This window comes from Martes martes (assembly GCF_963455335.1).
Source record: "Martes martes genome assembly, chromosome: 3".
NCBI classification, from domain to species: Eukaryota; Metazoa; Chordata; class Mammalia; order Carnivora; family Mustelidae; genus Martes; species Martes martes.
Window position 1 is genome coordinate 58,892,047 of NC_137890.1, and position 27,448 is coordinate 58,919,494.

Sequence of the window (27,448 nt, forward strand, 5' to 3'; positions counted from 1 at the left end):
TGTAGCAGGGTTAAAATAAAAATACTGCTATATTAAAATGCAGCACAATTAATAAAGTGAAATAAAGCTAGAACACGGAGCCTGGTTACATTCATCACTGTTTTTGAAGGGACAGTTACTGGAGTCGGACTCTTAGTCCCAAAGACTACCCTCTTCCCAAGACTTTTAGTGGAATCTGCAAAAGTAAGCAGCCCTGGCCAGCCCTCGGGAATTATTGCAGCGCCCCCAGTTGCTGGAGGTTTAAAGGAATCTCTGCTCCGTTCACTCGTAAGCTTCGCGCTGTTGTAGAAATTAAGGTAATGGGTTTTCATGCGATTTGGCTGGGGAACAGACCAGGAAACTAAGCCCCACGTTTTCAACTGAAGTAATTATCTCAATATTTTTGCTTGCCGTAGAGATCCGGGGCTCTAAGTGTTTAGGATGGAAAATATCCAACCCACTTCGCTTGGCTTCCTATTCCTTGGGGGAGTGTCTTTAAAAGCACCTGCCAGCGTTAAGTTCTTGTGCTTTCCGAAAGAGGCTGACCCGGCGCGTCTTAGAGGGAGCCTTTTACAATTTGGACTGAGAATTGCGTGAGTGGCCCTAGGAAGTCAATTAACTCCACATTTCCCGAGTGTTACTCGCAGGCTGGCCGCGGCAGATGCTAAGTCGAACCTGGCGCAGCCAGGCCTCAGGACAGAGCGTGCAGCCCCGGGAGGGCGGTGGGCGCCCTGGGAGCGGTAAGGGGGCGCTGGAACGCCCAGCGTTAGGGGCTCGGCGGGCGACTCGAACTCCCGGGAAAGACCCGCGGGGCAGCAGGCTCCGGAGCGGGGCGGGAACGCGGGGTCCGGGCCGGCCGGGGGCGCCGTCGGCGAGGCTCGCGCAGCCGCACTGGGCGCGCCGATTCGGGGCTCCTCCTCCCGGCTCCGTAGTAAGCATGGCGGCGGCGGCGTTCGTGGTCCCTCGGGTGAAACAGAAAGCGGGAGCTACGCGGAGAGGGAGCGAAGAGCGGGGCTGAGGCGGCGCCGTCACTGCCGGAAAACCACCCCAACAGTCAGTGCGCCGGCGGCCGCAGCGGCCCCGAGAGCTGGCTCTGCCCCTGAGGTAGAGCGAGAACGATCAGGAACCCGAAGAAGAGGCGCCAGGGTAGCCGCCTTCCTCCGCCTCAGAGCGGCGTGACTCGGAGGTGAGAGCGCGGGCGCTCCCATCGGGAAAGGCGGGGGAGACCGAGCCGTCCCATTCCCGTCGCGGAGCAGGCGCCACGGAAACCGTTAGGCTGGGTCTGAGGGGCCGCGGCGCCGAGCGGGGATCGGGCCCGTCGAGGGGCCCGGCCCACCCCGTCCTGTGGGCGCGCTGTGGGCAGGGGGGAGTGGGGCCGGGGACAGGACCCGTCAACTTGTCGGCCACCTGCCGGGTCCGAGTCTCGCCCAGGGGCGCTTGTGGGGGGCGCGACTGCGGCCCCGCCACCAGCCGGAGGAAGCGGCGCGGGGGCGCGGGCGGCCTTCCCTACGCCCCCCCCACCCCCCCAAGCCGGCGGTGAGCAGCGCCGCTCGCGGAGGCTCGGGGTCGAGTGCGCAGCCCGCCGGAGAAGATCGCCGAGCGGCCGCCGTGTCTTAGGCTTGGGCCGCCGGGCAGTCGCCGGACTTGAACGTTTTTTTCTGAAGAGACTTTCCCCCGTTCATCTTGGGGTTAAAACCTCGAAAACCCGCCCTGGTGTGTTTGATCCTGTTTGGCTGGTGCCAGTACCTGGCCGTTCCTCTACGCGGCTGAGTTAACCACCTGTTCAGTCAGGAGGTTGACTCGAGGCTGCGGTCCTCGCCCTGTTTAACAACCTGGATCTTTGAACTTTTGACACGGCTGTGGAGGGACGCCATGCGTTAGGTAAAGGAAAATGAACAAATAATTTTGTCATACAGTCGGGAGCACAGCGGGGGCTGTTGTAATTGAGGTAGTCGTTGATCGTTCCTTTATCAAACAGCGTTGAAAAAACCTTGGGATATTTGGGGGTGGGGGGGTAATGGTTGCTGAGGTGCTAGGGATCGTGAATTCAGAGATTTTCTTTTGTGAAATTTTGTGTAAGTTTCTTTGGCCACCTTTGTGTCTGAGCATCTTCTAACTAAGAATAATGAGGTGGTAAGATTTTTTTTTTTCTTTTTGCCTTGTAATCCTCATATGTGTTCGGTATGGACTTCTAAAACCGAGCAACGTAATTGTTTCTTATTGTGGTCTCAGTTTTTAGTTCTTGTAACCAAAGTTGGAGTGTTTTTCTGTATTATAAGAATGAAATAACTAAAGTTGAACTGTTACTGTACTATTTTACCACTGTGCTATTAACCAGCACCAGAGCTAAACATATGCCACTCAAGAAGTTGGAGCCATATGTTAGGCAGCAACTAATTGAGATTTGTGGTTGTGATCTTGTATTTGGATAAATATTTAGTTTTTGTGTATTTGCTAAATCTGTAATTCTTGCCATCATGTAAGTTTTGTTTGAATTACCTAAAAATATTCCAGAGGAATGATTCCTCTGCCTTTTTGGTATTTTCTTGGTTGAATTGATTTCTCTCGAGTAATGAGATAAAGTGCCTATTAAGACAGATGGTGGGCTTAACAGAAAACAGTGATAAAAGGATTTTTAACACATCTTTTGTAACGTAGGACCTAAAATTTCCTTTCAGCTTTTGGCCCACTGGTAGTTCTTGCCATCACTAATAATTCTAGTTACTGGGAAGAAAGGATAATTTAAGAGGAAAAAAATATCATTAAAATTTTTACAAATAACATTCTATTTAAAAATTTTAGCACTGTCCTGGTAAGTTTTACTGGTTTTTTTTTGTTTGTTTGTTTGTTTTCATTTTCTTCACAGATTATTTCTCAATTTTCTTATGTAAGTTGACAGAAAAATTGTTTTATCCCAGGCTGGTTGCCATTAGCCACCTGTATGCTTTTGAATTAACTCCCTCTTTTTCCCTTTTGTCTCTCCTTTCAAAACCTCAAAATCATTGAATGTTTAGTGAATATAAACATTCTGGTTATTACCCCTGGCCTCAGTCAGATGTAATCATAAAGGCAGTTTCCTTCTTCCAAATTAATGATATGCATTTGAAAAAACTGATGCTAGGATTATCATTTGGTGTCATCTGTGTCATCACTTCCCCTCATCATGTGAGTAATTGAGAGCTGATTCATTTTACCTTGCATTTAATAATTAATTTTTTATTGTAAAATTTCTACAGTATAATATTAGGCATATTTTATTACTAATTAAGAAAACGTTCCCTCTTCTCTGACCAGCCAGGCATAGGTCAGGACTGAGAGACTGTAAAACCCAGGACAAAAAGCAGGAATATATGATTAATATTCTCCTTGCCTTGTAGCTTTACTTAGGTAAAGAGCACTTAATTTATAATATGCAGTATTTTTAGTTTAAACTCATGGGTAATGTATATGATTGTTTTAAAACATTTGTTTTTTATGTTCATACATGCAAGTCTTGTTTACCTTATATTTAATAGTTTGATGAAGTACTAAAAATTTTTTTTTATATTCTTGGTGCATTTTTTGTATGAAAATGAGTCTAGGTGTTATCATTAAGAGTGATGTAGGGATGTGCCCATGCTTTCCAATTTTATTAGCCAGGTAATCAATTGATAGGTGATTTGTTTTTCTCGTTATCTCTAGCATACTTCAAATAAATTTAGAATATTGAAGAATCTAAAGAGTTAGAATATAGTGTATGTCTATCCCATTGAATCGTTCAGTGCTTCATTTATCACATTGCAAAAAAAAAAAAAGGTCCTTATGATATCAATGTCAAGAGCTGCTTGTTAAAAGGAAATTAATGGCCAGTAGTATTGAAAGGCAAATTTTGTTCTTTTAACTTATATTGTAAGCTTTTATAATTTTCTTAATATTCTGATCTCATTTCAAACTATTATTCAGTGATCTTTTAATCTCTTGATCCTTATCTCTCTGTCCTTCCAGTACTACAGTTTTGTTTGTCTTTCACATACACTTTCTAAGCTTGCAGTGTAACTTACCTTCTTCCATCAAGTTATTTTGTGGGTGTTATCTTTTGGTATTTCCAATCACTTATCACCTATTACCAGTCCTCCGGTTATTTTTTCTCCAAGATGGAGAGGTACAATTGGGAGATGACATGGGCTTAGAGGATGATCTATTATTAAAGGTAAAGATACCTTTCCTTCAAGTTGTTTAGAAAATAGTTATGAATACTAGACTAACACACAGAAAATCATTAGCAAAAATATAAGCTGTTATTATTAAATTGTGTGGAAAAGACTGTAATTCGAGAGAAGGTGAGGCCACTGAGGGCTGGAAGATCATAGAAGGCATTTGAAAGAAGTCAGACTTGAAGTTTGGGGAAAACTTAGCAAAAGGAAAGACATTCCAGAAAAGACTGACATCCAGGGCTGGAAGTAGGAACAGGGAGACCAGTCTGAGAGTGTCCAAGGGTAAGTATTAAGAGGAAGAAAGAGAGAAGGTTGCCCACAGATTTTGGCTAAGCTCCAGGGCATGATCAAAAGGAATAGGCAGGGCTGGAGAAGATAATTTGGCTGTATCCTTTTGAACTCATCACTGAAAGAACTGTGTCTACTTTGACATATTAATAGCTTAAGCTTTATGTGTAAGGGATAGCTATATATGTCTTATATGTGTGTGTTTTATTACAGCTTAGATCAAGAATAGCAGACTTTTTCTGCAGAGTGCCAGATAGTATTTTACACTTTGCAGTTTACTTGTAGTCTCTTCTGAGTATTCTTTTTTGTTTATTTTTTAAATGAGTTTTTATAAATAAAAGAATCATTTTTAACTCAAGGGCCAAACAAAAACAAGCTCTTTGTGGGCTGTATTTGGCCAGTGGACCTAGTTTGCTGACTTCTGGCTAATAATTGGACTAGGTAATTGTCCTTACAGCACATGAAGTGAGATGCCTTATATCATTTGTCTACATGGTTGTTTGGTGCTGTTTGTTATGACTGTCATTTATATTTGTTCCCTCTGTTATAGTAAAAATAAAGAAAATATGCAGAAATAACTATTACTGTAATTGTTATTTTGTGGCCAAACTTCTAGCAACAAACAACCACTAGGTCTCAGAACTAGGAAGTGAAAGAAGAAAAACCTTTGAGCCAGGCCTTAGAGCAGTGAAAATAGTTACATCATGGCTTGATTTAAAATTTTGTAAGGCTAAGTATATCAACTGCCTTTTCTGATTTTACATAGTTTAAACTGAAACTGGCATTTTACAAACTTTGGCCAGGGTACTGGTGGCTTTTAAGTGATAATAGGGACCTGGTGGTAGGAAACCTTGTCTTTAAAAGTAGTCTAGGATGAGTTAGTGAAGAGATAAACAGTTAAGTTAGACACCTTTCAATAACTCCAAGAAGAGTCACTGTGTTACAGAATAGGCTAATAATTGATATTTACATTGATGAGCTTGAGTCATCAAGAAAAGGTGTCATGTGCAGATTAAGGCAAAGAAGACCTAGAAATCGCTTTTAAAATATTTCCATTAAGGGATGCCCAGGTGGCTCAGTCAGTTAAGTGTCTGCCTTTGGCTCAGGTCATGGTCCCAGAGTCCTGGGATTGAGTCCCACATTGGGCTCCAACTCAGCGGGGAGTCTGCTTCTCCCTCTGCCTGCTGCTCCCCGTGTTTGTGCTGTCTCTCTCTCTCTCTCTCTCTGACAAATCTTAAAAAAAATTTCTTTTATTTTTTCCATTAAGATTATTTAAATATAAGTTATGGTAATTTAAAGGATAAGTATCAGTTATTTGGGAAAATTCATTTACATGGAATAGCTCTGTGAAGTTTCTAAATTTATAGATGTGTATTTCTGAAGCAATTATTTCCTTCACATTGTGTTTCATATGCCATTACCAGGTGAATAGTGGTGCCTCCTGGTTATGGTTGCATGAATGAATTGGCTAGTCATCAAGAGTAATGACATCATTTTGTGTCATCAGGAGAGGCATAATATGGCATAGAACATTTTTTGATCTGAAGGCATTAGTAAATATGTTCTATACATGAAGGATAGTATTAGGTGCTGGAAAAAGCAAAGATGAATAAGATGGAGAGTGGCCTAGGTAAAATCAGTGTGTTTTCTTTTTTCCCCCCTTAAAAACATTAAAACCAACCAAACAAAACTTAAAAACTTAAGTTAATTTTTGTAATTTATTTATATTAACTTTTTTTATACTTTGTAAATGTATATACTGTCTTATATTGTAGGGTAGTACAAACCTTTTGAACGAAATTTCAAACTAAATTTCCATCATGAATTGCTACGTAATAAAAATTTGACTTTTTAAATTTTGCTTTAGGGGCGCCTGGGTGGCCCAATGGTTCAACCTCTGCCTTCGGCTCAGGTCTTGATCTCAGGGTCCTGGGATCAAGCCCTGCATCAGGCTCTCCGCTCAACAGGGAGTCTTCTCCTCCCGCCCCCTGCCTGCCTCTCTACCTACTTGTGATCTCTCTCTCTGTCAAATAAATAAATAAAATCTTAAAAAAAATTTTTTTTTGCTTTAAAGAGAAATTAATAGTTCGGTCTCCAACCTCCCTTTTGCCAGAGCTTAAAACAGCTGGATCATTCCAGCTGTTTTGTTTTTTAGGAGATTACCATGGATCTTAGTTCCAGCTTTACCCTTATTAGCCATATGATCTCAGATTAGCTTTTTTTCATCTTAAATTCCCAGTCATTAAAATTGAGAATAATACCTATCCTGTTTTCCCCACAAAAATATTGTGAGCACCCAAAAAGATGTTGGAAACCATGTAAACAAAGTACCAAATAAGTGCTTATATTAATCCTGCTATATTGGAAGCAATGCAATTTAGTTTTTTGGTGTTTTTTGTTTGTTTGTTTTTGTTTTTTGTTTTCTTTTTTTTTTTTAATAAAGATTTTATTTATTTATTTGTCAGAGAGAGAAAGAGAGCGAGCTCGAGCACAGGCAGACAGAGTGGCAGGCAGAGACAGAGAGAGAAGCAGGCTCCCTGCCGAGCAAGGAGCCTGATGTGGGACTCGATCCCAGGACACTGGGAATCACGACCTGAGCCAAAGGCAGCCGCCCAACTAACTGAGCCACCCAGGCGTCCCTGTTTTTTGTTTTCTTAAGTAAGACCAGAATGAATTCAAGTTTTATCCTCCAAAGTTCTGCAGATGTGCTTCCACTAAACATTTAGTTCACTCAAAAGTTTTAACTGCTTTTTTGGCAAACAGAATGCATGTAAAAGCTTTCTTTCTATTCTCATTAATCTTTCATTGTGGTCCATATCCAATGCCTCTGTTCTTCTTGCAAGGGAGTACTGATCTTATATTCCAAACAACTTCAGCTAGTCTTTTCTGGAGTTGGATAAAAATATGCAAAAGGGAATTCCTTAAGGTTTTCTTTTTTTTTAAGTGGAAGAAAGACTATTCCTGTATGTGGGGTAATAATATCCACTTGTTGAACTCTCATTGGTGTTTAGGCCCTGTACTTGGTAATTTTTTAAATCCTATACAGACATGCTGGTTATGTGGTAATACTTTTATTTTACGGATGGAACTATTACTTCTGATTCACTTTCATATCTCTCTTCCTTTCTAGCTTTTTGAGATCTCTTCTATGCTTAGTCAGAAATAAAAAGTAAATTTGATATGTACTTTGAAATAAACCTTGATATAAAAGTTACCTAAGTTTGATAAATTAGATTGTATTAATCAGCCTCTAGCACAAATATCTAATAGATATTTTCTGTTTTCCTCCTTTAGAATCCACATTTCAATATACATTTGAACAGAATAAGTTAGAAAATTTAGGTGATTTCTTTATTATTTAATTCCTCAGAGAGAAAAAAAATCTTCCTACTTTGGGGATTCTATACAGGTGTTCACGTGCATTTTAAAGCACAGTTAAGACTTCTCTTTAAAAACTAATGATATGCTTTCTTTTGCAGAAATAGATGTTCTGTACAACAACTACTTTTGAGATCAAGCTTGAAGGAGTAGTCATTTACATCAAAATCAGTTTTTCTTAAGATTTGCTTACATTTTTAAAGTGAAAATATTTATAGTATGTGATTTCATTGTTTTCATTTTCTAGGTTTTTTTTTGTTTGCTTAAGATAGGCATTCTCAATTTGCAATTTTGTTGTTAAGACTTGATTTTTTTCCATATAATATTTTCATTTGCAGTATATGCTTTTTTCTTACACTTTTAGTTAATAGTTTTTTATTTCTTCTATCAGTGTTGGGACCAGCAATTTCTGATACTTCAGATCAGTAGGTGCATTACTATTCTTCAAATACCACTGTGTGCTTGCAATTATATTTTTTATAAACATTTATGTATTTATTTTAGCGGGGAGGGACTGGGGTAGAGGGAGAGGGAATTCAAGCAGACTCCATTCTGAGTGCTGAGCCTGACATGGAACTCCATCTCAGGATCCTAAAACCGGGACCTGAGATGAAGCCAAGAGTTGGATGCTTAACTGACTGTGCCACCCAGGAGTCCCTGCAGTTATAATTTTTAATCTGTTACTTGAACCTTGTTAAAATTGGCCTAATGTGTGTGGTAGAGTAGCCTTTGGAGAAAATGTAGGTGCAGTTTCCCTCTAATCCATCTTTCAGGCTGCTTCCGGGCTAGTATTTTCAAAAACATGAGTTTTATTCAAATCATTGCTCAATTTTAGATATTAAAATCATACCACAATTCTGTTGCATCAATTCTAATGTCTTTGGTCTCTATTTCAAAGTCCACTGATATACTGTGACTATATTTATTCCCAACTTTGTAGTAGAAAGAACATACGTTTTACAGTAGGCAGGTAGAGGTTTATTTGTTGGCTTCCTCCCTTATTGGCTGTATATAAACATGAACATGTTACTTACCTCTATGAGCCTTACTTTCTCACTTTAAAGAGGGGTAATAAGAGGCTCTAACACCTAGATAACCTGTTGTTCTTTTCCATTTATTCATCTATCATTTGTTAATTCTTGAAATGTCCTAGATACTATGAATGTCACAAAGATGAATACTGTACTCCCTTCCCTCTAGTAATTCACAAACTGGGATGAAAGGTAAAGACATATAAACAAATGCATATTTAAAAATAATTAAGGGTAAGTAAAATACCTCTTCTCTTGCCTTTTTTTCACTTGTATGAATCCTTCTTGCCATTTAATACTGAACTGCCATGTTTCTGTAATACCCTCAATATCATGATTGTGTACATATCATACTATAGCATATATATTTCTTATCTGTCTCAGCTATTAGATTATAAACTTCTTGAGTTGGAACAGTACTGCTGTCATTGGCATTTTTTTTTTTTTAATAAAGGGGCAGATAGTAAATATTTAAGGTGTTTGGCTGTATGGACTATTACAACTACTTAACTGTGTTGTAGGAGCATTAAAACAGCCATAGATAAGTTATAAACATGGAGTATGACTGTGTTCCAATAAAACTTTACAGAAACGGGACCAGATTTGGCTCACAGGCCTTCGTTTGGTGACCCCTGCCTGCCATGCTGCATACCCTATGCCTGGCAAATATAAGGCACTCAGTAAATAATAAATTAACATATATTAAATACTTTCTATGTTCTGACTGCTATTCCAAACAACTTTATGTATATCAGTTTACTTAATCCTTGAAACAACCCTCTGAGGTAGATAATATTGTCATCATTTTTTAAAAAAATGAGGAAACTGAAGTAGAAAGTAAAATAACATGACTAATATCACACAACTAGTTAGTGAAAGATTAGGGGTTTGAACCCAGGCACCTGACTCCAGAGTCTTGGCCAGTTCCAATGTATTAAATCCCAGGAGTATAATATTGATTCAGTATTAGGAAACATATTGACATAATTCACTATATTCATAGATGAAAGAATAAAACTATATGATTATCTCATTAGTGCTGAAACTATCATTTTCTAAAATCAGTGGTCCCTAATAACTGTTAATAGGAAATAACCTTGTAAAGGGTCTCTATCAGAAGCCTGTATTAAATGTCACAGTGAAATATTAGAAGGACTTCCATAAAAAGATAGAAACGTAACATTTGTCCTAAAGTCTCAGCCAGTTCATTAAGAAGCAAGAAAAATAATTAACCTCTAAATAAGGGGTGTATGTGGGATAAGGTGAGATATTATCACTGTTGGTATTTGCGGTTGGTATGATTACCTACTTAGAAAATACAAGATAGTCAACAGAAAATGATTTGAGTCACAAAGAGATTTCAGTAAACTAGCTGGCTATAACTTAGATTATTTAACTTTCTTATACACCAGCAGTAGCCAATTATGAAAACAAAAAAGTAGAAGCTAAAATTATAAAATACTTTAGAACCTTCTAAAATATGCAACAGCTACATAAAGAAAACTATAGGAAGATCTGAATGGATGGAGAGCATACTGTATTCCTGAATGTAACAACTTAATACCATAAAAATGGCAGTTCTCACCAAATTAGAAAATAGTCATTATAATCCTAATTAGATTATGGTAGGATTTTAGAATGGAATTTGACAAACTGATGTTTCAAGTTTTGAGAAGGTGAAATGCATAAGAATGGCCAAGTAAATTTCAAAAACAAACATAACAACAGTGAACATACCTATCAAAAGTCAAAACATACTATAAAATTAGTTTTTTAAAAAATAAAAATTTGGAGGAGGAATGAGCATGTTGATCATACGAACAGAATATAGAATTCAGGAGGAACTCCATGGATACAGGAGAATGTCTTATGTGATAAACTAGTAATGGAAGAGCTAGTCTATAAATGGTGTGGGACAATTGACTAACCAGTTGACGTAAAGATAATTAGGGACCTTCTTGTGGTGCTATCAAAACTAAAATCTAGATGGGTTAAATATAAGTAAATAAAGTGGCAAAGTTTTAGAAGTGAATTTTTTTAAACATTTTGGAGTAGAGAAGGCCTTTCGAGTGAGACATCAAACTTAGATGCCATTAAAAAAGGCAAGCAACTGAATTGCCAAATAACAGATTTGACATGTAATAGACAAAGCTAATATTCAGAGTATACAAGGTATGCTCTCAAATCAGTATGAAAAAAAAAAAAACCTGATAGAAAATAGAGAATGTAAGTAGGAAATTCATAGAAGTAGAAATAGAGATAGCCTATAAAGTTTTGAAGAGTTATTCAACCATGCTAGTATTCTGAGAAATTCAAAGGAAAACATCAGTGAGATAGGATTTTTTTAAAACCTTTGTAATAAAATTAACAAAAACTGGACAACCTTTATATTACTAAGTAAAATTGGAAAACAAAGTATAAATAGTCTCATCTTTTTTGAGGAGAAAAGTTCAACAGTACCTATGAACTTTAAAAGTGCTTTACTTCTGAACAAATTTTTTTTTTTTCTGTATAAAGATACTGTCAGGGTCATGTAGAATATTATATGGTTATTTCTTGCAGAGGGGGAAGTGTATGGAGAAAAATGGAAGCAGTTTCATTGTTCAACGTTAGAATAGTTAAGTTATGATATGCCCTTATACAGTAGAATATTAGGCAGCCTAGAAAAGAATGAAATAAATAACAAATGTACTTCTTTAAGAAAATATTACAGTACTTCACATGAAAAAGAAAGACACTGACTAAAACATGTCATTTGATTTACACAACAACCAAAAAAATCTAGAAAACCTTATATATACATAGGTAAGTGCAGAGAACAAGCCTGAAAGGGTACCTTCCACTGTGGGTAGCTGTAGAAATGGAAGTTGAAATTAGGGACAGGAAGAAGAATTTAAAATGATGACTATACTTATGTTCTTAAGTATAAAATGTACAACTTTTGTGAGGTAGCAAAAATAATAAAACATAAGAAAGTTTGGATTTGGCAGTTATGATTAGTCCTTGTTAGAGCCACACCTTGTTGGACAGTCTTGAATTATGTCTCTTTTTTCTGTGTAATTTTTAATAACACCCCCCTTCATCCATAAGCTTTCCATTTGATGTCTAAAATCATTGGTGCATTTAAAACTAGTACTTTCAGTATAGCACTGGGTCAGAAACTGTTACCATAGATTAAAGAAGCAAGAATTATAGATAAATGATTCTCAACCTTTATAACCTTACCTGCAAAACAAGACAATTTAGTGTACTTTATTTTCTGAATATCTATTATAAAAGCAATTTTTTCAAATGTAAAATTACAATATTGAATATCGTTTTCAATATTCAGTATAGTTTTCAAGTCTCATTTGTCTAGATATTTTTATTCCTCAACTCCTTTCAGTATTAGAACCTAATATTTTAAGAAAGTTGGTGGTAAATTCTAGGATTGATGTCATCATCTAGGATTGATGTCATGAGCTAAAGGTAGACTAAAAAGAAGGAAAATTAAAAAAAAAAAAAAGATGATTTTCCCCCTTCACTTTTCCCTTTGAGCCTGGTGGTGGGTTTAAGGAAGACATGTATTGCATGGAGCACTGGGTGTTATAGGTAAACAATGAATCATGGAACACTGCATCAAAAACTAATGATGTGTTGTGTGGTGACTAACATAACACAATAAAAATTTTAAAAATAAAAACATTTTAAAAAGATGAGGGAAGATGAGTGTGTTTAGAGGCAATAATATTTAACTCAGGCATAATAATAGATTTATAAACAAAGAATCTGTTACTTCAGAAAGGGCAGTGCTAAAACACTAGGTTCTACAGACAAATTTTTCTTATAAGAAATACAGAAATGTTTCTTGATTTTCTCATGATGTCTTATAAAATTCTCTATTTAAAGGAAATGTTAAATACGGTGAAATTACAGTCAAGCTACTTCAGTAGCTTTTACAGGGGAATACAAACCCTTCTGTTGTGGACCTAGATGCCAAGGCATTAATTCTGGTCAGAAAATATTCAGAAACAAGAGGCTTTAGTCTTTAATTCAAAGTCATTCTGATACCTGTAAGCAAGAATTTGAAATTTTAAAAAAGCAAAGTGAATATAATATATAAGCCAGCACATTTTAAAAGGGCAATGAAGTATTTGTAGATGAAAATAGAATTGCCCCAGATATAATTACCTTGGGCTCTAAAGGTAACCCAAGTGCTCTGAAAATATCAGCTGGAACTGTAAAATGGGATTTAAGACAAGGGCACTTAGAAAAAAAAATGTTGGTCTTAATTATGTGTACACTCTCTGTCCTTTAACAGATTGGGGTTGATTTCTTAGAAGCAACTCCTGCTCTCAGTTCCCATGGTTTCCTGACTGGATGCATCTTTTTTATGTCTTTTTCATCAGAAGTGCCTTTGAAGTCTATTTTAACCAGATTTTCATGTTAGTATTAAGATGTGATTTCCTAGTGAGGGGGATGGGAGCTATATCTCCTGATGGCCTAATTAAATTAAGTTATATATAATGTGTCTGGCATTGGAGAATAATGGTAGTGGCCATCAACTTCTCCTTCTTTTTTTAAACCTCTGTTCATTTATGTGGGATAAAAGACTGAGACCCACCCATCCTACACATTTTACTTCTTCCATCTTTCCAGTGGACAAGGAATTAGAAAATAAGTTATAGTAAATTTGTTGCTAATGATCTGTATAAATTACCACCTACCTTATAAGGAAATGTATTTTATATACAAGATAATGTATTTGCTTTTATTAGGTTAAACCATGTGAAATCATGTTATTTTAATATTTTTTACCTTAGAAATGACAATTTCATATGGTTCAATATATTACAGAAAAATGCCCTATAAACACTGCCCTATGTGTAAAAATAGGTTATTGCACTTGCATGAAAAATATGTTGTAAGTTACTTAAATAACATAAATTCATAAATAGCAGATCAGTGAACCATATATGCCAACTTAGATGGTTTATAAATACATCTACTTAAACAACAAGGTGAAGTTATAAGCCAAAAATATCACTAATATATATATGCATCATTGTACACTATTGGGTTAATCAACCTTCTCCAAAAACTGAATTGAATGGGAATAATAAAGCTAACCATATATTAATTTATAAATAAAAGCTCCTGGACTTGAGAACCATGACCCACTGAAGGCACTGCAAAAACCAGGGCAATTGAAGAGGGCACTGATGATAGATAAACTGATATTGAAATATCCTTCTGCAAATTGTGGGAATCCTAACTGTATTGCATGGCAGCTAAATGTCTTAGCAGTGAATTAGAGGCCCAAGTAATCTTTTGAAATGTGTTAATTTTACTTTATACATTCTATTAACAAATTTTATTAATAAGAGCTCATTCTGCAGGTTGCTAGTAAGTAACACTTAGTCTTATACAGAATGAAAGTCTAAAAAATTATGTGTCATTTGTCCAAAGTGTCTGTAAAAAGAACACTGATTTTTCTTTTAGTTCAGGACATATCAAGAGCACACTGCCATTGGTGAACCCTGGACCATACTTTTAAAAAATCATGCTTTAAAAGCATGGTCATTTGGTTTCTATTTATAATAAATTCACTCACCTTTCTAATGTCCACTGGGTACATTAAAAATTAGGAGTAGTGTGGGGCACCTGGGTGGCTCAGTCATTTAAGCGTCCAACTCTTGATTTCGGCTCAGGTCATGATCTCAGGGTTTAGAGATGGAGCCCCACATTAGTCTCTGACCTGGGCATAGAGCCTGCTTGGAGTCTTCTCTCTCCCTCTCCCTCCCTCAAGTACGTGTGCTAACTCTCTCAAAATAAAAAAGGAAAATTAAGAGTAGTGAATTTGTAATGATAGGTAATGATATGATAATATGTTGGCTAATTGGTGCCTGGGTGGCTCAGTGGCTTAAAACCTCTGCCTTTGACTCAGGTCATGATCCCAGGGACCTGCTCAGCGGGAAGCCTGCTTCCCTTCGTCTCTCTGCCTGCCTCTCTCTCTACTTGTGATCTCTGTCTGTCAAATAAATAAATAAAATCTTAAAAAAAAAAAAGGAAAGAATAGTGAATTTGATTCCCTGTCAAAAGTGAAAGGGACTGAATTTACTCTTCTGCCTGAAACAACTTAAAAAACTAGAAAAAAATGAAAGAGTGGCACTTAGGGTGTTAGAAATCAGGCAGTGTAAGGGGGTAAAGAAGGCAAGCCCTATCTTTGGAACTGATTATTGTCAGGAGAAAGTTTCCAGGGCATGGCACAGGGGAATCCCAAGTGGATAACAGCTGACTCTCTGAGTTGATGGAGCTTGCAGTCCCAGGAGACTAGACTATGCAGAACAGAGTACCAGAGAGCAGAAATCTACACAGAAAAAGGACCTCAAAGATCTGGATAGGGTCCACCTTGATCATTTAGCAGAGTATTGGTAAATGCATACAGGTAAGGAAACTACTCAGGATTAGAAAAAGAACCACCTAAAATGATTCTATAGAACAGTATCCAGGCTCACACAGGCCAGAAATAGTGCTGCTTTCTACCAGCTAGAGTAGAATGCCACATAATTCACAGGGTATTTGGTAGAGTACTCTGAAGGATCTTGGCTCAGTAGTGGAAAAAAATTAACCCTAGACTAAACACAGCTCTGTTCCTGTCTAATATAAAAACAGTTCTGTTGTTGCTTAAAGCACAACCCAAGTCACTTAACCACATCTCAGAACAAAACTCAAAAATACTTAGAGGAATGCAAAAATATCCAGTAGCCAACAAGGTAAAATTTATATCTGGCATTCAATCAAAACTACTAAGCCTGTGAAGAAGCAGGTAATAATAGGAGAAAAATCATTTACTTAAAACTGACTTCAAAGTGATATTGATGGTGAATCAGTGACCAAGAACATTAAAACAGTTAATGACTATATTTGATATGTTAGAGAAGGTAGAGGTAAAATTGAGCATGTTAAATGGAGGGATCTTCTAGACTAAAATTTCATTGTCAGAGATAAGACACCTGGGATGAGATTAATGGCATGCTGTACATTGCCAAAGAAAAGATGAAGACATAGCAATAGAACTTATCCAAAATGAGGGGCGCCTGGGTGGCTCAGTTGGTTAAGTGTCTGACTTTTGATCTCAGCTCATGTCTTAATCTCAGGGTTGTGAGTTCAAGCCCTATTTGCTCTATGCTGGGTGTGGAGCCTCTATTAAAAAAAAAAAAAAAAAGGAGGAAGGAAGGATCCAAAATGAGATACACAGAAATGAGAATAGTTTAGAAGATGAACTAAAAAAAATAAATAAGCACCAAAATTTTTCCAAATTTAATAAAATCTGTAAACCAAGAAACACCATGTAAGGACAATGAACCAAATGGCATCAAGGAACTTAGTAATCAAATCAGTTAAAAAATGTGACAAAGAGAAAAGAACTCTTAAAAGCCACCAAAGAAAAACAGATCAAAGGTAGGGGTAACAGCAGATTTCTCATCAGAAGCTATTTAAGGTAGAAGATAGTGGAGCAATATCTTTAAAACACTAAAAGAAAAAAAAAAATCATCACCTAGAACTCTTTACCAAGCAAAAATACCTTCAAAAACAGGCAAAATAAAGACTTCTCAAACATAAAAAAGATGAAAGAATGTTATTTTAAGTCCTGTACTAAAAGACATGTTAAGTGGAGTCCTTTAATCAGAAGGAAAATTAAACCATAAAGATACCTGGACCTACAGAAAGGAATGAAGAGCACTAGAAATGGTAGCTATTGGGTAAATATATATGATTTGTTAAAAATTTAAGTATCTTTAAAGGACAATTGACTGTGTAATGTAAAAATAATAATGATTGTAAGGTTTAAAACATGTAAAAGTGAAATATATGATATCAATAGCACAAAGCTCAGAAGGGGAGAAATTGCAGGTATGTTGTTGCAAGGGTCTGATACTTATACCTGAATTAGTATGTTACTTGAAGTTAGAGTATGATAAGTTAAAGATGCATGTTATAAGCCTTGAAGCAACCACTAAAGTGGCAAAGAATAATGGACTATAGGCCAATAAGGGAGATAAATGATGTAACAATAATTGAAATAAAGCAGATAAAGAAGAAAAAGAAAAAAACACAAGGAGCATATAAAAAACAAGATAGTACATTTAAACCCAGCCTAAGCACTGTAATTAAAAGGTAGAGATCAGTGGATTTTTTTTTTTTAATGAAGACCCAGGTATATCATATCTATAGGAAATCTACTTTAAATATAAAATGCATATGTTAAAAGTAAGAGGATGTAAAAGATATGGCATGTTGGGCCTTTACAAAAGAAAGCTGGGGTTCCTATATTAGGTCAGAAGTTAGATTTCAAGGGTGCTTGGGTGGCTCAGTCGTCATTAAGCATCTGCTTTCAGCTTAATGATCCCAGGAACCTGGGATCAAGCCCCACATCGGGCTCCCTGCTCAAGAGGGAAGCCTACTTCTCCCTCTCCCACTGCCCCTGCTTATGTTCCCTCTCTCACTGTCTCTCTGTTAAAAAAAAAAAAAAAAAAAAAATTCAGAGCAAAGACTGTTATTACCAGGGATAAAGAGGGTCATTTCATAATAATAAAGGGATTAAATCATGAGGACATAATCCAGAATTTTTATGCATGTAACAAAAGAGCTTTAAATTATGATGGAACTGCAAAGAAAAATATACAAATGGATATTTTAGTGGAGATTCCAGTACCCCTCAATATTGGATAGAACAAGCAGAATATAAAACTTAAAAATATAAAATTTCATGAAGAAAACATAGGAGAAAATCTTTGTAATCTTGGATTAGGCAAAGAACTCTGAGGTACAACACCAAAATCACCATCCATAAACCAAAACATTAAGTTGGACTTAGGAGTTGAAACTCATGTTCCTCAAAAGACATTGGTGAGATTTTTGCAGATGATGTGATACTTTATGTGCACGACCCAAAAGACTCCACTCCAAATCTGCTAGAACTTATACAGGAATTTAGTAAAGTGTCAGGATATAAAATCTGTGCGCAGAAATCAGTTGCATTTCTATACACCAACAACAAGACAGAAGAAAGAGAAATTAAGGAGTCAATCCCATTTACAGTTGCACCCAAAACCATAAGATACCTAGGAATAAACCTAACCAAAGAGGCAAAGAATCTGTACTCAGAAAACTATAAAGTACTCATGAAAGAAATTGAGGAAGACACAAAGAAATGGAAAAATGTTCCATGCTCATGGATTGGAAGAACAAATCTTGTGAAAATGTCTGTGCTACCTAAAGCAATCTACACTTTTGATGCAATCCCTATCAAAATACCATCCATTTTTTTCAAAGAAATGGAAAAAATAATCCTAAAATATGGAACCAGAAAAGACCTCAAATAACCAGAAGAATGTTGAAAAAGAAAGCCAAAGTTGGTGGCATCACAATTCCAGACTTCAAGCTCTATTACAAAGCTGTCATCATCAAGACAGCACAAAAACAGACACATAGATTGCTGGAAGAGAATAGAGAACCCAGAAATAGACCCTCAACTCTATGGTCAACTAATATTTGACAAAGCAGGAATGAATGTCCAATGGAAAAAAGACAGTCTCTTCAACAAGTGGTGTTGGGAAAATTGGACAGCCACATGCAGAAAAATGAAACTGGACCATTTCCTTACACCACACACAAGAACAGACTCCAAATGGATGAAGGACCTCAATGTGAGAAAGGAATCCATCAAAATCCTTGAGGAGAACACAGGCAGCAACCTCTTCAACCTCAGCCACAGCAACTTCTTCCTAGGAACATCACCAAAGGCAACAGAAGCAAGGGCAAAAATGAACTGTTGGGACTTCATCAAGATCAAAAGCTTTTGCATAGCAAAGGAAACAGTCAACCAAATCAAAAGACAACTGACAGAATGGGAGGAGATATTTGCAAACAACATATCAGATAAAGGGCTAGTATCCAAAATCTATAAAGAACTTATCAAACTCAATACCCAAAAAACAAATAATCCAATCAAGAAATGGGCAGAGGGCATGAACAGACATTTCTGCAAAGAAGACGTCCAGATGACCAACAGACACATGAAAAAGTGCTCCACACCACTCGGCCTCAGGGAAATACAAATCAAAACCGCAATGAGATACCACCTCACACCAGCCAGAATGGCTAAAATTAACAAGTCAGGAAATGACAGATGCTGGCAAGGATATGGAGAAAGGGGAAGCCTCCTACACTGTTGGTGGGAATGCAAGCTGGTACAACTACTCTGGAAAACAGCATGGAGGTTCCTCAAAAAAGTTGAAAATAGAGCTACCCTACAACCCAGCAATCGCACTACTGGGTATTTACCCTAAAGATACAAATGTAGTGATCCAAAGGGGCACGTTCACCCAAATGTTTATAGCAGCAATGTCCACAATAGCCAAACTATAGAAAGAGCCTAGATGCCCATCAACAGATGAGTGGATAAAGAAGATGTGGTGTATATATACAATGGAATACTATGCAGCAACCAAAAGAAATGAAATCTTGCCTTTTGCACTGATGTGGGTGGAACTAGAGGGTATTATGCGAGCAAAAAAGCCAGAGAAAGACAATTATCATATGATCTCCCTGATATGAAGAATTTGAGAGGCAACGTGGGGGGTGTGGGGGGTAGGGAAGGAAAAAATGAAACAAGATGGGATTGGGAAGGAGAAAAACCATAAGAGACTCTTATCTTACAAAACAAACAGGGTTTCTGGGGATGGGGGGGTAGGGAGAGGGTGGTTGGGTTATGGACATTGGGGAGGGTATGTGCTATGGTGAGTGCTGTGAAGTGTGTAAACCTGGTGCTTCACAGACCTGTACCCCTGGGGCTAATAATACATTATATGTTAATAAAAAATTAAAAAAATTTAAAGACATTGGTGAGAGAATGCAAAGACAACCCACAGACTGGGAGAAAAATCTTCAAATCACTTGACAAAGGACTGATATCCAAAATATATAAAGCATTATTAAAACAACAATAAACAAATTGAGTAACAAAATGGCCAAAAGTATTGAACACCTTCTTAACCAGAAAGCTATACAGATGGCAAATAAGCAGTTGTTGAACATCATTATTCATATGGAAATTCAAAGGCAGGATTAAAAACAGGAAGCTTTGGAGGGTGATGGATAGGTTCATTATCTGATAAAATAATGGTTTCATGGGTGTATTCATGTGTCAGTATTTATCAAATTGTGTACTTATAAACATGCCATTTGATAAATGTCTATTTTACCTAAGTTATTTTAAAAATCTAGTTGGCACACTGTATGTGCTTGATGTATGTTTGTTTAGTACATTTGACCATTACTCTCCCATTTCCCAAGAATATTTGAAAATTTCTTTTTTTGTTTAACCTTTAGGAAATACCAGTTTCAATCTGAGAGGAAAACTGATTTGGCTCCTAGTATATTGATTTGGCTGAACTATCCAAAGACAGTTTCAAACTTGTTACTTTACAAATATTTTCTCCTCCTCAAGGAAATTATTTTAATGTATTTCTTGTTTAAGAATATGAATGTATTCACATCTGGGATGGGGCCTTCAAAAATGAAGTAAACCTTAATGTGAACAGCTTGATATGTTCAATATCAGTTAATACTTATGTAAAAATTAGTGGAGCACCTGGCTGGCTCAGTCAAAGGAGCATGCCACTCTTGATCTTGGGGTCATTTGTTCGAGATTACTTAAATAAAAACTTAAAAAAATACGTAAGTAAAAACTAGTTTTGATCACTATGGTCTTGGGACTAGCAGCATTAGGTTAACCTAGGGACATACTAGAATGTGAATTTGGGGGTCTTACTCCATACCTGTTGAATCAGAAACTAGGTGTAAAGCTCAACAACCTGTTTAATAAGCCCTGCTGATGATTCTGATACATGCCAAAGTTTGAAAACCAGGGTCTTAGAGGAATGGGATTAGGAGTGGAATTTTAGATGCTTAGGTACTAGTAGTGGTAGAATTTGTTTCAAGATGACTCACACAATGGCATTCTTAAGATTTATATATTTCATCATATACACATTTAGCTTTCAAATAACTAAGTATCTTAAATAGTAGTTACTGAAACATGGCTGATGTATTTGGTGGTGAATATAATAGTATCTACACTTTGAAATGCATTTTTTAGTAAAAGATGAATAGAGAAATGCATGCAGTAAAGAAAAATTTTCATCTTGGAACCTACATAGCAAGTACATACATGATCATGATTTAATTATTTCAGCTTTCCTATGGATTTGGATATTTTCATAATAAAATATAAAATGCTCACATTACTCCTTTTAAAATTTTTGTGCAAGAGAATGAAAGATGCCTACATATGCTCTTAGACAAAGTAATGGTGGGTGGTAATGAAATTTTAATATCTTAACAATAATTATAGGTAGATATAAAAGACATTGTTTCAATATATAGTTGCTATATTCGTCTTAGAAATGGACCATTTGAGATTTTTCGAGTCATCTTAAAATTGTCATCTCACTAATGTTCTCTAGATTACCTTCATTGATTGACCCTTTTTTTTTTTTTCAAAATTTGAGGGGACACAAATACGCAATCCTTTGCATCCTGTTATGAGGCTGTTTGAGTTACTATTGCTGCATAACCAATTTGCTTCAAAACAGTTGCTTAAAACAACCATGTTAATATATTCATGGATTCTGTGGATCAGGAATACAGAAAGAGTACAGCAAGGATAGCTTATTTATGTTTCATGATGCTTGGGGCCTCAAGATTGAACAGCTGCAGGTGTTGTCAGTGTATTGATGACGTGGGACGGGGATCATATGAAAGCTTATTCACTCAAATGGCTAATCCCTGGAATAGAAGAGTAGCACTGCCCAGTAGAGTACCTATGTGTGGCTGCTCCATATGGCTCTACTTTCTTGCAGCGTGGCTGTCTGAGGGTAGTTTGACTTCTAACATGGTAGCTCAGGGCTCCAAAAGTATATGGTGGGTTTTACCAAACAGGTGGTAGCTAAATCACACTTTTTGATTCAGCTTTGGTAGTCACATAGAGTTACTTCCACTGCATTCTGTTACTTCTAAGCAAGTCACAAAACCACACAGATTCAAGGGAAGGGGAAATAGTTTGCCTCTCTTGATGAATAAGCAGCCAGATTCTAGAAGAGCATGTGGGATAGGAGATCTTACAGCCATGTTTGGAAAATACAGTCTGTCATAAGGGCTTTGGAGTCCTCTGAGTAAAAAGAGTTGAAGGATGGAATTGAGGTAATGATGCCAGAGATGGAGAGACATGCTTTGTAAGATATGCCATCTGTGTAATGGACAGAACTGAATATATCTCCTAAATTTTCCTTTTTGAGGACAGAGCTGTATAGTCAAAATGCTTACTCAGTAAAACTGTCTCAGTATTTTCATTTCTCTATTTAGCCAAGTGTTAAACAGTATTTTTTCACTCACTATGAGTAACATTGTAGATCTTCTAAAGAAAGAGAAGTTATCCCTTTACTAAAGATATGTAGAAACTGTTAAGAGATACAGCGCTCATACAAGGAAAGAAAATGTTAACATACAGACTCCTTTTAAAATTGGAATGTAGTTACAGCCTTTTAGAATGACATACAGTGATATGCCTCTTGAAATATCAGGATAAAAAGCTTCATCATTTATACCTATATAATCTAGTTATTGTCACCTTTAAGGACAGATACCATTTACTGATTTTTAAAACATTGCATTATAGAAGTCATAATCAAATGGAAAGAATTTAGATTACAAGAGCTTGTAAAAGACATGAAAACAAGCCAATAGTAATATCTACATTTAATAAGATTCCTGCTTCGAACGAATTTCAAGCAAAATGAGTTGATTTGGAATTTGAACACTGCGTATTTAATTTAAGGAATTACTGATTTTTATGTAGGATAATAGTTTTGTAATTATGTTAAAAAAGGGAGGGGGGAGTCCTTGTCTTTCAGAGATACATCCTGAAATATTTGCAGATGAAATTATATAATGTACTTCCAAATAATATATAAGACAGGGAGAAGTGGATGATGGTATAGATGAAACTGGGCTGGCCATGAGTTGAAGTGGTTGAAGCTAGGTGATGAGGACATGGGAGTTCATCCTACTAATATGTTTGCTTTGGTGTATGTTTGAAATTTTCCACAAACAGAAATATTTGTGAAAGATATATTTAGAGGTTAAATTGAACATTTGTAGCATGATTTTAGAATCTAACCACTACATATTAAAATACTTTCCCAAATATTTCTGACTTCTAAATGTAATGTTGGAAGGCAGCTTGTTTCTAAGTTGAGGACTACCTCCTTTTTTTTTTTTTAAACATAATACTCTTAGTTGCAGTCTTTTTTTGTGTGTGCCATATATTACACCAGTGTTCCTTTCATACTTTTAATAACCAAAAAATGAAAGAGTGAGCAAGAAGCCTGAATTAATCGTAGGTCTTTTGAATAATCAAGAATTGTTTTTTCCTATTTGATATCAGTCATTTAAAATCATTGGTAATTCTCTCTTTCCTTAGTATTCTTTCTCCCTCTTACTTTCTGTATGAATGTACATTTCTTTTATAACTAAAAAAAAAAAATACACCTGTCCTTTATGTCTTAGTGAGAGTTCACATTAAGACGTAGAAATTCAGGTGAAACAAAGTTAAATTTAACTAATAACCTATTTTTAAGGGCCATTTTTCTGGAGTACAGTTAACGTGGGTGTGGTTGAAACAATTAGTCTTGGGAAAAATACAAAATAACATCTCATTTTTAAATAAAATCTGTGAAATATTTGTTTTAAATTTCTCATAAGAAATGATAAGATGATTTCACAGAGTGATTCTCATGACTTTCAGGAAATTCCACCGCAGGTGACTTAAAGTGCTTTTTTTAAATATAGTCAAATTTAGAAAAATTTTTAAAAATCCAAAAATTTTTTTTAAAAATGAGGTCTAATTTGGAAAAATAACATGTTAGGATATCAGCTTGTAAGATGAATATTAATTTGGATAAAGTCCAAATTCAAGCAGAAGTTATTGAAATTTCCTAAAACATCATTTGGATGGTCAGTAAGCCAAATATGACTATAGTTGCCTAGGGCATTTCAAGCTGACTATTTTTAAATTGAAATTTTGATGAAAGTGGTGTAACCACTTTTTTTCCACTCTATTGGGGAAATAGAAAAAACCATAATTACATCATCTTAATACAGTTGCTACTATAATATTTTTCCTTAATGTTTTTTCATATGTATACTTTCAAGTACTCCTAAGTTCTGGATTTTAAATATGATACTAGAACTCTTTGGAGTATGTAGTAGATTTTAGATACAGTTTTAGAAACCTGTAATTAAGTTTCATTGGTTTAGACAAATCAAAAGACCAGAAAAAGACATTGGATTTTTAAAAAATCTAAATGTACATATTTCTCCTGTGGATCCCTCACTCATACTATATGGAATATAGTATAGTATAGTATATACTGTATAGTATAGTATAGTATAATGTATGTATGTATATATGTATGATCCTGCTATGCATTTTCCCATACACTTTTTAAACAACTAGAGCTGAAGCTTTAAACCCTAGGTGTAACTCATTATTATGTCTAGGGTATTGTCCTAATAGCAACATCCTTAGAATAAAACAAATTTAAGTAGAACGGATGGATATGAATGAGGAGTTTGAGTAAGAAAACCTGGCAGAATATTTGAGTAAAGAAACTAATATAGATTCAGAATTGTGGTAGTGACTGAGTAAGAAAGTACAGTACTGTATCTAAATCTAATAGTGTTATGGACAAAAGACTGAAACCCTAATCGCCAATGTGATCATGTTTGGGAGGTGGACCTTTGGAAGTTGCTGAGGTTTATGAGGTCATGAGGGTGGAACCCGCATTATGGATTAGTGCACTCAAAAGAAGAAGAGACTCAGCTTTCTCTCTCTGCCATGTGGGGATAAGCAAGAAGGTAGCCGTCTGCTGGCCAGGAAGAGAGCCCTTATCAAGAACCTGGCCATGCTGGCACCCTGGTCTTGGATTTACCAGCCTCCAGTACTGTGAGATATAATTGTATGTTGTTTGTTCTAGCAGTCCAAACTGACGGAGACCATATTAGTAAGTGAGGTAGTACTATAACATCTAAAAATGTGGAAGTAGCTTTGAAACTGGGTAATGGGTAGAGGCTGGAAAAGTTTTGAAGTGCATGCTGGAAAAAAGCCAAGATTACTTTTAAGGGATTAATAATGGCAGCTGGTGAGAGCTCAGAAAGGAAAGAAGAGAACTGGAGATAAAACCTCCATCTTCTTAGACAGTATAATCACGAATATTGGTAGAAATACAGATGATAAAGGCCGTTCTGATGAGGTCTCAGATGGGAATGAGGAACATTGTTATTGGACAGTAGAAAAAGATCATCCTTTTTATAAAAGAGCAATGAATTTGGCTGAGTTGTGTTCACGTTTTAATGTTTTATGGAAGGCAAAACTTGAAAGTGATAAAAGTGGATATTTAGCTGAGGATGTTTCTAAAGCAAAGTGTTGAAGGAGTAGCTTGGTTCCTTCTCATAATAAATGTGAAAGGAGAGAAATGTGCTTATAATAAAATGTGAGAGGAGAGAAATGAAGAAGGATTTGTTAAGCAAAAAGGGACCAGAATTTAAAGATTTGGAAAATGTTAGTCTATCCAGACTACAAAAAATAAGAAAGCACGCTCTGAAGAGAATACCAAGAGTATGTTTAACTAGCCAGTTGATACGGCTATCAATGTGGGTGTGCATCATGTACCTAATCAGCATCTCAGCAGAAGCCAGGAAGTTAGTTGGAATTATACCTGTGAAACAGTGCTGGCTGGGACTAAAGGAAACAGAAAATGGAAGGGAATGAAGGCAGGCTGTGAACATGTGTTGTCCTTCAGGAAAAGGGAAGGAGGACCCCAAAGGTGACTCCTATCATCAGGGCTGCTACTCCCAACACAGGTCCAGAGTATAGAGGCCTGAGGATCAGGGCTGCTCCCCTCAAAGGATGGGACCTCTGTTCAGTAGAGCCGCATGGGCAGGGCTCCACCAAGCTATGTGAATATCTGTGGGCATGATGCCACCACCGCGTTGGGTCTGGAGGACAGAGCGTGAAACCAAAGAGATTGTTCTTGAGCCTTAAGAAATTCGCCTTGCTAGGTGTTGGACTTGCTTGGGCTATGTTACCTCTTTCTTCCTTTGGAATGGAATAAATATCCTGTGCCTGTCTCACCATTGTATTTTGAAAACATTGTATTTCGGAAGCATGCAACATACCTGGTTCTACAGGTTACAGCTGTAGAGGAATTTGCTTCAGGATGAATTGTACTTTGAGTTTCAAACAAATCTTATTTGGATGAGATTTTAAAGTTTATGTTGAAACGAGTTAAGACTTTTGTGACTTTTGGGTCGGAATGAATGTATTTTGCATGCAAAAAAGACAGGGATTTTGGTAGGCCAGAGGCAGAATGTATGGACTCAGTGTTTGTATCCTTCCAAAATTCATGATGAAGCCCTACCCCTCAAATGGGATAGCATTAAGAGGTGGGGCCTTTGGGGGGGCGGGGAATTAGGCTTACTTGAGGTCAAGAGGGTAGAACCTACCCCATGATGAAATTAGTGCTCTTATAATTTAAGAAGAGTAAGAGAGACCCAAACTCCTTCTCTTTTTGGCCTTGAGAAGAGATAAGGCAAAAAGGCAGCCCTTTGCACCCAGATCTTGGGATTCCCAGCCTAGAGAACTGTGAGAAATAAATGTCTGTTGGTTAAGGCACCCAGTGTGTGGTATTTTGTAGCAGCCAGAGCTAAGTCGGCAAATATTTTTTCCCATTCTGTAGGTTGCAGTTTCACTCCACTGAATGTGTACTCTGATGCACTGAAATTTTCAAGTTTGTTGTAGTCCCATATGTCTATTTTTGCTTTTGTGGTCTTTGCTCTAGGTGTCATATCTAAGAAATCATTGTCATGTCCAGTCTTTTCCCCTGTTTTCTTGGAGCTGTATAGTTTTAGATCTTACACTTAGGTGTTTAATCCATTTTGAGTTAATTTTTGTATATCGTAAAAGAATCTAAGTTCATTATTTTGTATGTGGATTTGCAGTTTTCCTTTCACCATTTGTTAAACAGACTGTCCTTTCCTCATTAAGTTGGTACCCTTGTTGAAGATCATTTGACTAGACATGTGAAAGTTTATTTCTGGGCTTTCTGTTCTTTTCCATTGGTGTATTTGTCGGTTGTTATGCCAATACTACAGTTTTGATTACTGTTGCTTTGTAATGTTTTTTAAAATCAGGAAGTTTGAGTCTTCTAACTTTGTTCTTTTTAAAAATTGTTTTAGCTATTTGGGATCCCTTGAGATTCTGTAGGAAATTTAGAATGAATTTTTCTATTTCTTAAAAAAAAAATGCCATTGAGATTTTGATAGGGATTGCATTAAACCTGTGGATTGCATTGAGAAGTCTTGACTTTTTTTTTTTTTTTAAGATTTTATTTATTTATTTGACAGAGAGAGATCACAAGTAGGCAGAGAGGCAGGCAGAGAGAGAGGGGGAAGCAGGCTCCCTGCGGAGCAGAA

The 27,448-nt window shown here is 36.7% G+C and overlaps 1 protein-coding gene across 1 annotated transcript in view; it reads left to right on the plus strand.

Moving 5' to 3' along the window:
• Window positions 1–896: 896 nt before the first annotated feature.
• Window positions 897–27,448, plus strand: part of FNDC3A (fibronectin type III domain containing 3A) — a 170,332-nt gene continuing 143,780 nt past the window's right edge. Inside the window, exon 1 of the mRNA XM_080797998.1 lies at window positions 897–1,165. The gene's annotated coding sequence lies outside the window, so the exon portion shown is untranslated. The remainder of the gene's footprint in view (window positions 1,166–27,448) is intronic.